A 12,370-nucleotide genomic window follows, 5' to 3' on the forward strand; every position below is an offset into this window, starting at 1 on the left:
CCGGCGCGGCCCGGGGACCGGAGGGTGAGTCCCGCACAAAGGGCGGAGCGGGGCTGTCACCGGGAGGTCACGGAGGGAAGGTGCGCGGTCCCCCCCACGTCCTGTTCGCCCAAGCCCTGGCATCGGATCCCCGGGCGTGGGAGGCGGCTGGGATGAGCTGGGAGGCGAGGAGGAGGATGGCGAGGACGCTGTCTCCGCGTTGGCGGTGGGCGCGTGCCTTGGGGGGTGCGGCGTGGCAGTGTTTTCCTGGTCCCCGTCCACTCCTCCCCTTTCTTTGTGGCGCTTGTCTCGTGCCCCGTTGTCACAGTGTGCTTGGCAGTGGTCGGGGTGGAGACCTCTTCCCTCGGCTTACTCATTAATGAAAGTCACCATCTGTGGACAGGGGCCTGTGTGCTTCCACAGGCCGGAGAATTAAGGACCCTCCTTTGTTTCTGGAGACCTAATGGTGTGTGTGTGTGTGTGTGTGTGCGCGCGCGCATGCAAGTGAAAGGGACATCTATGAAATGAGAGAATCAGATTGTCAAAAAGGGTATGAGGAAAAGGGGAGGGGATATAACTTCATCACACCTTTACCCAATTCTTTGATATTATGTCAGTTTTTTCTCACTGTAAAACCAGCGGGTTTTATTCATTGGAAATGTGCATCTGAATTCCATATATCTGTGTTTCTAGAATACTTTGCCTTTTTGAGCTTAATGGTAAGATTCTCATGTCTGTCTACAGAGGAATACTCCAACGTATAGAACACTGCTTTCTGGGTTTAGTTCATTGATAATTTGTCAGAATGCTCATAACCATGTCTATAGGAATACTCCAATATATCTAGGACACCGTTTTCTCTGCTCCTGAATACAGGCAGATTTTGTTTCTTTCTGCCTGTCTGTGTTAATAAGAAGGTGGTCCAGCAGGTTCTCTCTACCTCCTTGCTTTTTTTTTTTTTTCCTTAATGCTCTGGCAGAGGGTTTTATTGCATATTACCCTGGCATGCGCCCTTGCTTTGATGTGAATTTTCCTGTGTTCTGTTGTCTGGTTGTACAGCCCAGCTCAATGGCTCCTCTTACAGGACTACTGGAAAACAGAACACCTTTTTTCATTGTCCTCATCCCCAGAGAGAGAAGGAAGCTCTGTAGGTTCCCACAAACGTTGACTCTGTCAGACTCCCTGCCTGACTTTGTTGTGTTGGTAAAGTTATGAAGAGTTGCAGTTGATGTAGACCAGTTAAAAAGAGGCTATTGGGATAGCACCAGCTCTTCCTTGCTATTTTGTTTTTAAAACAAATTATATGAATTTTGCAAGATAGTTGTTAACTCTGGTTGCATGATGATTTTCAGTTTCTTTTTTACCCATATGCTTTTACAGGGTGTTGGGAAATTAGCCAAACTCAGTTACAAGAAATACACCTCCAAGATATTTTTATTATGGGCCGGATGCGGTGGCTCGCACCTGTCATCCCAGCACTTTGGGAGGCTGAGGTGGATGGATCACCAGAGGTCAGAAGTTTAAGACCAGCCTGGCCAACATGGTGAAACCCTGTCTCTACTAAAAAAAGTACAAAAAATTAGCCGGGCGTGGTGGCAGGCCCCTGTAATTCCAGCTACTAGGGAGGCTGAGGAAGGAGAATCGCTTGAACCCCGGGAGGCGGAGGTTGCAGTGAGCCTAGATCGCACCATTGCATTCCAGCCTGGGCGACAAGAGCGAAACTCCGTCTGAAAAAAAAAAAAAAAAGGAAAGAAAGAAAGAAAGAAAAAGATACGTTTATTATGATCTTTGGATTCAAAATAGCGGTTTTAAAAAATTAAGAGGCGCTTATATTGGATGATATGAATAATTGTATGAGTTCTGTTTTCTTTAAGAGTCTCTTTAATATTTTAAAAAATCACATGTATTTTAATTCCTAGTAGTTTTCAGTGAAAATGAAATGTAAACTAAGCAGTCTTCCACAGCATCTGTTTATGTATGTTCCCTCTGTTTAAAACATTTGCTTTTAATTTGAAGGGGAAATTTTCCATGGTCGGATCAGGATACATTATTCTTAGTAAAATTCTTACCACGTTCAAATTCTTTTTTTGTAAGAGTGAAAAAAAAATTAATGAAAGTTGATTTTTCAATTGGGGAAGTTTTGGTTTTATGATGCATGATTTAAATAAAATCTTAATATAAGTTAATTTCAGATAAGTTAATTTAAAACAAGAGCTTTTATGAAGGAAAAATGAAGCAGGAGAAAAAAACAAGAGCTTTATTAACTAACGTCACTAATGTTGAAGCAACCCAATGCATTTATAAACTGCCTGTCTTGACTGCATAAGACATTTTCTAGGAGTCTCCTTAAAACAAACCATAAGGGGAAGTCTTAGATAAACAGAGTAGTATAACCGGAATTATCACTGAAATAGGCTTGCACAGTATCGCAATTTCATGGAAGCTTAATTTTGCAAGAGTGACTTAGCTATTTTTAATATCAACAAAGGAACCTAAACACAGCCTGGCCTTGTTATTCAGCATTCTGTTAATCAAAATATTTGCCAACCCATAGTTTAGCATTCTGTAGTATGATGAAGAAAAATTCTAAACAAACTTTTAGATGATTAAAATAGATACAATAATGTTAAATGCTGTTTTAGTAGTAAATGTTTTTTCATTAGAATAGTAATATGTTGGTGATGGTAAGAGCATATATGGTAACACTTTGTTAACTAGGATCTATTATCCTCCCGATAATGTCTCATCATAAAAAGTAATTTCTTTTTCCATTGAGCATTCTCTATCAATAATTGCTTTTTTGGTTTTTGGGTGTTTTTATTTTTATTTTTTGAGATGGAGTCTTGCCCTGTTCCCCAGGCTGCAGTGCAGTGGTGTGATCTCGGCTCACTGCAACCTCTGTCTCCCAGGTTCAAGCAATTCTCCTGCCTCAGCCTCCCCAGTTGCTGGGATTACAGGCACCTGCCACCATACCTGGCTAATTTTTTTTTTGTATTTTCGGTGGAGGTGGAGTTTTGTCATGTTGGCCAGACTGGTCTTGAGCTCCTGGCCTCAAACCATTTGCCTGCCTTGGCCTCCCAAAGTGCTATGATTATAGGTGTGAGCCACCGCGCCTGGCCAATAATTGTTTATTGTTTTAAATGGGAGTTTATTCTAAGATCAGTAATAACGTTATTACAATATGTTAGCTTGAATCATACAAAATTGCCATGTTTTAGACTGAGAAAAATTCAAAATCAGCAGTCTTACATAGTTCAGCCACTCTCAACTCTTACCGGTTTCTTTTAGTATTTACCTTTATACTTACTTCATTTTTAATGTTTATACTGCTATTTCTTAGCTTTTCACTTTTGGATGTTATCTGTGGACTTCTATTTTGGAAGTTGAAGACTTAACTGTCTCACACAACTGTCCTTCCATTTCCCACTCATACTTGACAGTTAGGTCGGTATTCAGTATTTGTATGACTGACAGTGTACCTGTTATTCACAGATGAGCCACGTAGGGTACTATTACTGTGTTTTCTTCTTGAACAACTTTTGTTGCTCCTAAATTAAATAATTGCCTCTTTTGTTTGTTTGGTTTTCATTTGCTGAGTTTTCTTTGTATTGGTCACTGATTCATCCAAACTCTATGACAAAACTGATTATCTTTGAATATTCTCAGGTAACCACTCACTTTCATTTCTTTTCCCCAGGAGATGGTCCTGCTGGAGCCCCCTCTCTCCTATTCCAGTCTGGACTGGTTTGCTCCCTGGACTACTGCATAGCCATCATCCTGGGACTTCCCTTTGTCATCATCTTGGGAATTCCCTTTGCCTTCCTCCTATGTTACGTCTTCTATTTCCTGGACCCTGTGTCTTCCTTATTCTTGAGTAGCTTCCTGAGAAAGCGTACATGCAAAATCTGAAATTCCTTCCTGAATTCAAAAGTTACATGTCTGGAAATGCCTTCATTTTACCTTCATACTTGAATGGTAGTTTAGCTTGGTGTTAAAATCTGGATTGAAAATTAATGTCACTGTTTTGAAGACATTGTTCCATTAGCTTCCAGTGTCATTATTGAGAAGTCCAATGTCATTTTCATCCCCATTCCCTCTTTCTTCCCACTCTGGAAGATTTTAGGATCTTCAGTTTATCCCTGATGTTTCTGACATTTCATGATGTACCTTGGAATAGTTATTTTTCTTTCCTTTTGCTTGTGGGGTAGATTGTATTTTCCAAAAATGGCTGTACATGTATGTGTATGCACACTCCCCCCCATCTCACCCAATATGCTATTCTTTGTGTTGTTCTTCATGCCTCCATCAAGCAGTGGGGTCTTTGTTTCCTCCTCTTGAACCTGTGCAAACATGAATTCTCCCCCGAACGTTTTGGATCTTGAGCTTTGTGTTTTAAGAGCACAGCTGCAAGATCAGGAGCATGCACCTGGCACTGCTAGGTGCCCAGAGCCATCAGGCCAGCATCTCTGCTCCCATTTGCCTTATGACCACTGTTCAGGCATTGAGATTAAGCACTGTAGATGTGTATGTATTCATTGAGAGAGGGGATTAAGTTTTTTTACTTTTAAATGAAATCATCAGTGAAAATATCAGTTGACATCAGAGAGAGTTTCTTTCAAGCAGTGAAATGAACGAACATTAAGGCTGTCAGGTGCATTTTTTAAAAATCCACCTTAGGAAATGACAGAGCTATTCATGACCAAAAAGAAACTATCTTGAGCTTCATGATTAAATATGTCATTACTAAATGTAACAAATAATATTGTTTGTAAGAATTTCTGTGATGAGAACATGGAAGCAAAAGGAGCTGCATAGATCACAGCTTGACAGAACATTGTCAGAATTTTTGTATTTATCTCATGGATGCTTATTATTATTATTATTATTTTGAGATAGAGACTCACTCTGTCGCCTAGGCTGGAGTACAGTGGCTCAGTCTCAGCTCACCACAACCTCCGCCTCCCGGATTCAAGCGATTCTCCTGCCTCAGCCTCCAGAGTAGCTGGGACTACAGGCGTCTGCCACCATGTCTAGCTAATTTTTGTATTTCTAGTAGAAACAGGGTTTCACTGTGTTGGTCAGGCTGGTCTTGAACTCCTGACCTCGTGATCCACCCACCTCAGCCTCCCAAAGTGCTGGGATTACAGGCGTGAGCCACCATGTCTGGCCTTTTTTGTTTGTTTGTTTTTTTGAGACAGGGTCTTACTCTGTCACCCAGGCTGGAGTGCAGTGGCATGATCTCAGCTCACTCCAACCTCTGCCTCCCAGGTTCAAGCGATTCTCCTGCCTCAGCCTCCCCAGTTGCTGGGATTACAGGCGCCTGCCACCATGCCTGGCTAATTTGGATACATATTTTTAAAACATCCTTTGTTTACACTTTAAAAATTTTAAAATTAAAAATGCTTTTTCTCTATTTATAGCTGCTTTATCATTCATTTGGCTTTTCAATGACACCACCCAAGTGGCTGGATATTACAAGAGAACTTCAGATTCATGACCAAAAATCTGAAGTAGGCACTCAGCACTGCCCAGCAAAGCTACCATTGATTCCTAATAAGATCTTTTTGCCTATCACTATTTCATAACTTCTCTCCACTCCTTAAACTCATCAGCAACCCACCCCTCCTACTCAGATGAGCTGACCTCATAATTCATTGAGGGTTTAGGAGATATCGTACAGAAACCACTCATCTTGCCCCCAACCAAATCTAGAAGTCTGCCTTCCTTAGACCTATGTTTTCTGTCTCCTATGGGAGGCAAGTTCCCCTCTCTGCTGTATCCCTCCTCACATCTTTTTTTTTTTTTTTTTTTTTGAGACGGAGTCTTGCTCTGTTGCCCGGGCTGGAGTGCAGTGGCCGGATCTCAGCTCACTGCAAGCTCCGCCTCCCGGGTCCACGCCATTCTCCTGCCTCAGCCTCCGGAGTAGCTGGGACTACAGGCGCCCGCCACCTCGCCCGGCTAGTTTTTTTGTATTTTTGGTAGAGACGGGGTTTCACCGTGTTAGCCAGGATGGTCTCGATCTCCTTACCTCGTGATCCGCCCGTCTCGGCCTCCCAAAGTGCTGGGATTATAGGCTTGAGCCACCGCACCCGGCCTCCTCCTCACATCTTCTATACCTCATGCCCCCTCATATCTCACAGCTTCTGCGTTTGTGCCCTCTCTCTTGCATCATCAGCAACTCTCCAGGGGGCTATCCATGTCAGCATACACACATGCTGTGATGTTGCCCATCTTTAAAATCAGAATAGCAAGCTTCAGCAAACAACTTTTCCCTGACCCTCCTCTATCCCTTTCTGTTTACCTACATGGTTAAGTCTCTCAAAAGAGAAGTTTACGTTTCTTCCCTACCTCCTCTATAGTATGTAGCACCCTCTGAAATTCTGTTGTTTAGTAATATTTGTATGACTTACCCCCAGTAGAAGGTCAGCTCCAGGAAGGCAAGGACCTCGTCTGTCCTGTTTACCACTCTGTCCCCTAGGACAGCAGGTGGCACAAGTATCTACTCAATATATGGGCAAAAGAGGCACAACTGACCTGATAAAATAGCTTTTGATTTTTAAAAATTTCTAACAAGAGAATCCATGTTTTTTAATTACTCACCATTTTTTGCTACACTTCAGAGTTGAAAAAATTATGAAGAGTATATTAATGATTGAATTTTGCCCTATGTTACATTTCATTCTTTCATAAGTATGACTTAATATTGGCAGTCTTGGGCCGGGCGCAGTGGCTCATGCCTGTAATCCGAGCACTTTGGGAGGCGGAGGTGGGTAGATCATGAGGTCAGGAGTTCAAGACTAGCCTGGCCAAGATGGTGAAACCCCGTCTTACTAAAAATACAAAAAATTAACCAGGCATGGTGGTGGGTGCCTGTAATCCCAGTTACTTGGGAGGCTGAGACACAGAATTGCTTGAACCCAGGAGGCGGAGGTTGCAGTGAGCCAAGATCGTGCCATTGCACTCCAGCCTGGGCAACAGAGCAAGACTCTGTCTAAAAAAAAAAAAAAATATATACATATATATATATATATATATATATATGTATGCAGTCTTGCACCTGGACTCTGGCATCAGACTGCTTGGAGTTGAATTCCAGCTCTTTCACTTTTTGGTATGTGACCTCCAGCAGGTTTCCTAACCTCTCTTTCTTCATTTGTAATGTGGATAATAATAGTTCCTATCTCATGTGTTTGTTTTGTGTTACAAATGAGATAATACATAAAATGCTAAACTCAGTACTAGTCTTGGGAGTAAACTCAATGAAAAATAATAGAAATTATTACAGCCTCCTGCAGTTTATAATACTTGACTCTGACTTGGTCTCTGTAATATTTTTGTTCAAAATACTGTATCTCCTCGGGTATATGGGCTATCAGTATGATGATTCAGCTGTTCTTGGTTTTGTGTGGTGTGTGTGTGTGTGTGTGTGTGTGTGTGTGTGTGTGTGTGTCTTTGTTTGTTTTTAAGAGAGAGAATCTCATTCTGTCGTCCAGGCTGGAGTGCAGTGGTATGATCTCCAACTCACTGCAGCCTTAACCTCTGGGGCTCAAGCAGTCCTCCCACCTCAACCCCCCCGGACCACAGGCACACACCAGCATGCCAGACTAATTTTTTTGTTTGTTTTTGTGTAGAGACAGGGTCTCACTGTGTTGCCCAGGCTGGTCTCAAACTCCTGGGCTCAAGTGACCCTCCCAGCACCTCCCAAAGAACTGGGATTACAGGCGGGAGCCACCGTGCCCAGCCAATAAATCATTTTGATCAGCTGATGAAATATTTGTACTTCAAGCCAAGTCCTGTTCTTTGTTTATTTGGTTTTCTCAGAGGTGAGGTTCTTTCTTCATGTTATTCCACATTAAGTTTTCTTATTTCTGGCAATGAAGCTTTAAAAACACCCAATATATCATCAACAGATTTTTTTTTTTTTTTGAAGTAACTATAAGACAGTGTTCTTTTCACCTACTAGCTAGCTGGGAAGGTAAATATATGTAGCAGTACAAAGTATGTTCTGAGGACCACATAAAAAGTACAGATAGGCTCTGTAGGAGTTCAGGCTGGGGAGAGTCAGATACTTCTAACCCTAAGGGATTCCTATAGCTTTTCTGCATGTTAAGTAGTCTGTTTTAGCTTATTCTCTTATTATTTGTCTTGGTTTTTATTTTGAAAGTTTGCTTAATAATCATGGGAATATTTCAGATTTTAAAATACAAAATAGACAAGTTAAAATTGAGAGCAATTTTTAGATGTAGAAACTGTTTCTTGAAGTAATTGACTTAGCATTTGCTCTGCCTCTTTCTTTTCTTATCTAGGTAGGTAGTGGGGACTCCTTCAATTATCTGAGCAATTCAGACCTCAGAATGTAGTGTTGGGTAAATTGAGAGTTCTAAAAGAATGCCAGATGGTTTGAAAGGAACTGTGAGCATTCCAACTAGTGTAGTCCTTTGAAAGTCAGTTGGCAGAGCCTCCTCTGCTCTGAAGGTAGGAACCAGACACTTTGTTCCATGCCAGCTGGCCCAGGAGCAGCTGGCCAGTGGCCTTGCTTTTGGCTGGCCACTCTTGGGAAAGCTGGCCTGGGCCCTCCATGTGCCCTAAGGATAGTCTGATACCAGAGAGTTGCACTAGCCCTCCATAGTACCCCAGGGAGTTGGAAGCCTGCAGTAGCAAGAAAAAGGAAACCGGTTTTTAGATAATGTTACAAGTGAACCTCGTGTTACAAATTTGCTCTGGAAAAGTTTAATGTAATTTGAATTTTTATGGATTCACTACTGTTAGGTGTATTAAAGTTGCAATGAACTGTAGTGAATGTTTTTATATTGTAAGTAACTTCCAGGTTACCTGCTTTCAAAGTTCTAGTTTTTGTCCACTTTTCTTAAAGTGAGGTTTGTCTTTTCCTTTTGTTGTCATCTTCTAAAGTTTTGGTCATTTGAATTAGGAAAATTTTTCCATCTTGTTGTAAAGCTTGCTCCTGTATAAACCATAGACTTTTTTTTTTTTTTTTTTGAGACAGAGTCTTTGGAGTCTTGCTCTGTTGCCCAGGCTGGAGTGCAGTGGTGCTCTGTCTGCTAATGGCAACCTCTGCCTCCTGGGTTCAAGCAATTCTCCTGCTTCAGCCTCCTGGGTAGCTAGAATTACAGGCATGCACCACCACACTCAGCTAATTTTTGTATTTTAGTAGAGACAGGGTTTCACCATGTTGGCCAACCTGGTCTTGAACTCCTGACCTCAAGTGATCTACCCTCCTCGGCCTCCTAGAGTGCAGGGATTACAAGTGTGAGCCGCTACACCTGACCATAAACCATAGACTTCTATAGAAGGTTAATTATGTATGTAGTCTTAGCTCATCTCTCATTTTGATGGTACTTATGTTTTCCCAATTAGACAGGTGCTTGTATCAGATACAGTTCTTCACTTCCTTTAGCAAATTTAATATCATAATTGTTTAATTGACAAGAGAAGTGCAGATATCATATGGTAAGAATAATGAGCATTCTGTTCCTTTGATGAGTGTTTATTGAATTCTCAAAATTAATAGCTTCACTGTATCAGTATGCTTTATGTTGCCTTAATTTTTTTTTTCACATTTGGAGATTGAATGGTGCTGCAGTATCTGTTAAGTTTATTAAGTTCATCTCAGCAACCAAAAAAAAGTATAGCTACCTGTATCTCTTTATTGTTCCTTCCCAAATCTAAGCATGTGAAATTATGCTCAGTGATATAAATTTGAAATAGAACCTAGATATTATATCTAAATAGTCTCTTTATCTTGAACTGAGTAAAAAAAGTTGACAGATAATGAAACATCAAATTATGAGCTAATGTAGTTTGTGGGAAATGGGTGGGAAGGGAAATCAAAGGTGTAGGCTTTCATTCATTTTCTTTAGCATGAAACAAAACTTCTTCAGAAATGTGTTGGACATCTTATGCATGGCTATAATTAAATAAAGCCTTTTGCTCAAACTTGTTGATTATCTCTGTAAACAGGGCAGATGGAATTTTTGGGGTAGTAAGATTTTTTTTTTTCTTAAATCACAGAACAGTATATCAATAGCCAGGGGCAATATTATACTTAGAAAATCATCTTTCATATTGGTTAACCTATACTAAAAAGCTTCTATGCCAGTAGCTTTAAATATATTGCCTATTTATTGCTTACAGCAATCCTCAAAGAGTTGTTTATGGATGACAAACTGAAGATCAAAGAAGTAACCTGTTCAGGTTTACAAGTTCAGGGTCCAGTTTTGAACCTAGGCCTTCATCTTCTAGAGCCTGTCACAGTCGATGTTATCAACTTTTCACAAGAATACTGTCTCTTTACTGTTAAGATATTATCCTGTACTGGCACCTCTGGAGGGCTATTGATAAAGGAAGTGCAGAGATCTTTGCAGAGAATAGCTGGAGAATAAGAAGAGATTTGGGGGGGAGTCTATATTTTTTAAATCTCTTCTGATGCTCCTGAAGAACTACTGCAGTAAATAAAAATGACTTGTCAGAATCAGATGAAGCAAAGGGGGTTTATTAGTTTCCTAACATTGCTGTAACACAATTACTATAAACTTAGTGGCTTAAAACAACAGAGAGTTGTTCTTTCACAGTTCTGGAGGTAGAAGTCCAAAATCAAGGTGTCAGCAGGGATGCTGTGCTCCCTCCAAAGACTCTAGAGGGGAATCCTTCTTTGCCTCCTCCAGGCTTTGGTGATTCCACACATTCCAATCTCTGCTTCTGTCTTCACATGGTCTTCTCTTTGTCTCTTACAAAGACACTTACCATTGGATCTAGAATCCATTCAAATAATCCAAAATGCTCTCATCTCCAGATCCTTACATGATATCTGCAAAGACCCCCTTTTTTTCTTTTTTTCTTTTTTTGTTTGTTTGTTTGTTTGTTTGTTTGTTTTGAGACAGAGTCTTGCTCTGTCGCCCAGGCTGGAGTGCAGTGACCGGATCTCAGCTCACCGCAAGTTCCGCCTCCCGGGTTCACGCCATTCTCCTGCCTCAGCCTCCCGAGTAGCTGGGACTACAGGCGCCCGCCACCTCGCCCGGCTAGTTTTTGTATTTTTAGTAGAGACGGGGTTTCACCATGTTAGCCAGGATGGTCTTGATCTCCTGACCTCGTGATCCGCCCATCTTGGCCTCCCAAAGTGCTGGGATTACAGGCTTGAGCCACCGCGCCCAGCCTTTCTTTTTTTTCATAAATGAAGTCAGTTCAAATAAAGTCACATTCACAGATTCCTTGTCTTAAGAAATGGAAATATCTTTTTGAGGGCCACCATTCAATCCACTAAAGAGAGTAAGATTTTTCCTTGGTAATAATTTTTACTTTGATTACTGTGTCACACAGAATCCAAGATTAGACAAGTATTCAGCAGACCATGATACAAAGTGTGGAAAGATACTGGCAGTATAGAAAGACAGAAGATTGAAGTTCAGGGGAAGGTTTATGGGATCAAGGCAGCTTTCATGGAGTTTGTATTGCTTGAGGTACATTATGAAGGATGGACAAAATTTTATCAGATAGTTGGGGATAGCCTGGGATGTGCAGATAGCGGAAGTATCAAGAACAAAGATAGGGAGTCAACTTCAGGGAACCATAACTAATGCATTTGCCTGAAGTCTGGTACTTAGAGAAATAGTGGGGAATGAGGATGAAAAGTTCGGGCCAATTCATGCGAAGCCTTTAGCGTTGAGCTAGTGAATTTGTACTTGGTTTAGAGTTACTTATTCATAAGAATGCTATATTGTAAGAGTTTCTGGCCAGGCTTGGTGGCTCACACCTGGAATCCCAACACTTTGGAACGCCGAGGTGGGCAGATCACCTCAATCAGGAGTTTGAGACCAGCCTGTCCAACATGGTGAAACCCTGACTCTACTAAAAATTACAAAAATTAGCCAAGTGTGGTGGCACATCCCCGTAATCCCAGCTATTTGGGAGGCTGACTCAGGAGAATCTCTTGAACTCAGGAGGCAGAGGTTGCAGTGAGCTGAGATGGCGCCATTGCACTCCAGCCTGGGCAACAGAGCGAGACTCTGTCTCAGAAAAAAAAAGTTTCTAACGGGGCCCTCAAAACAATGATAAAACCCTTTGAAATAAATATGTAGATTTTGTTTCAAAATAGATTTTTCAGAAGATTCCATAACCCTAAGAAAAGGTTAAGAACTACTGCTCTAATTAAAAATGAAATGTTTTATGCTTTGAAGATGTTTCTGGAAAACTATTGATTTTCTCTTCTGTTTACTTTGAATTGCTTGGAAGATAATTTGAAAATTGACCTCCAAAGAAACTTAGCGCTGTCTGTGGAATATATTGTAAATTTTGTATATCAAAAGTTAAAATACTATTTCAGAAGGGATGTGAAGGAGGCCCTGGATTCTTTTTTTTTTTTTTTTTTTTTTTTTTT

General features: G+C 41.1%; 1 protein-coding gene across 1 annotated transcript in view; it reads left to right on the forward strand.

Annotated features, from left to right (window-relative positions):
* Positions 1-6: 6 nt before the first annotated feature.
* The window catches only part of RNF24 (ring finger protein 24), a 93,257-nt gene continuing 80,893 nt past the window's right edge, over positions 7-12,370 (forward strand). The window contains exon 1 of the mRNA XM_011943284.1: positions 7-80. The gene's annotated coding sequence lies outside the window, so the exon portion shown is untranslated. The remainder of the gene's footprint in view (positions 81-12,370) is intronic.

The sequence above is a fragment of the Colobus angolensis genome, unplaced genomic scaffold (assembly GCF_000951035.1).
Source record: "Colobus angolensis palliatus isolate OR3802 unplaced genomic scaffold, Cang.pa_1.0 Scaffold219, whole genome shotgun sequence".
Classification (NCBI taxonomy): domain Eukaryota; kingdom Metazoa; phylum Chordata; class Mammalia; order Primates; family Cercopithecidae; genus Colobus; species Colobus angolensis.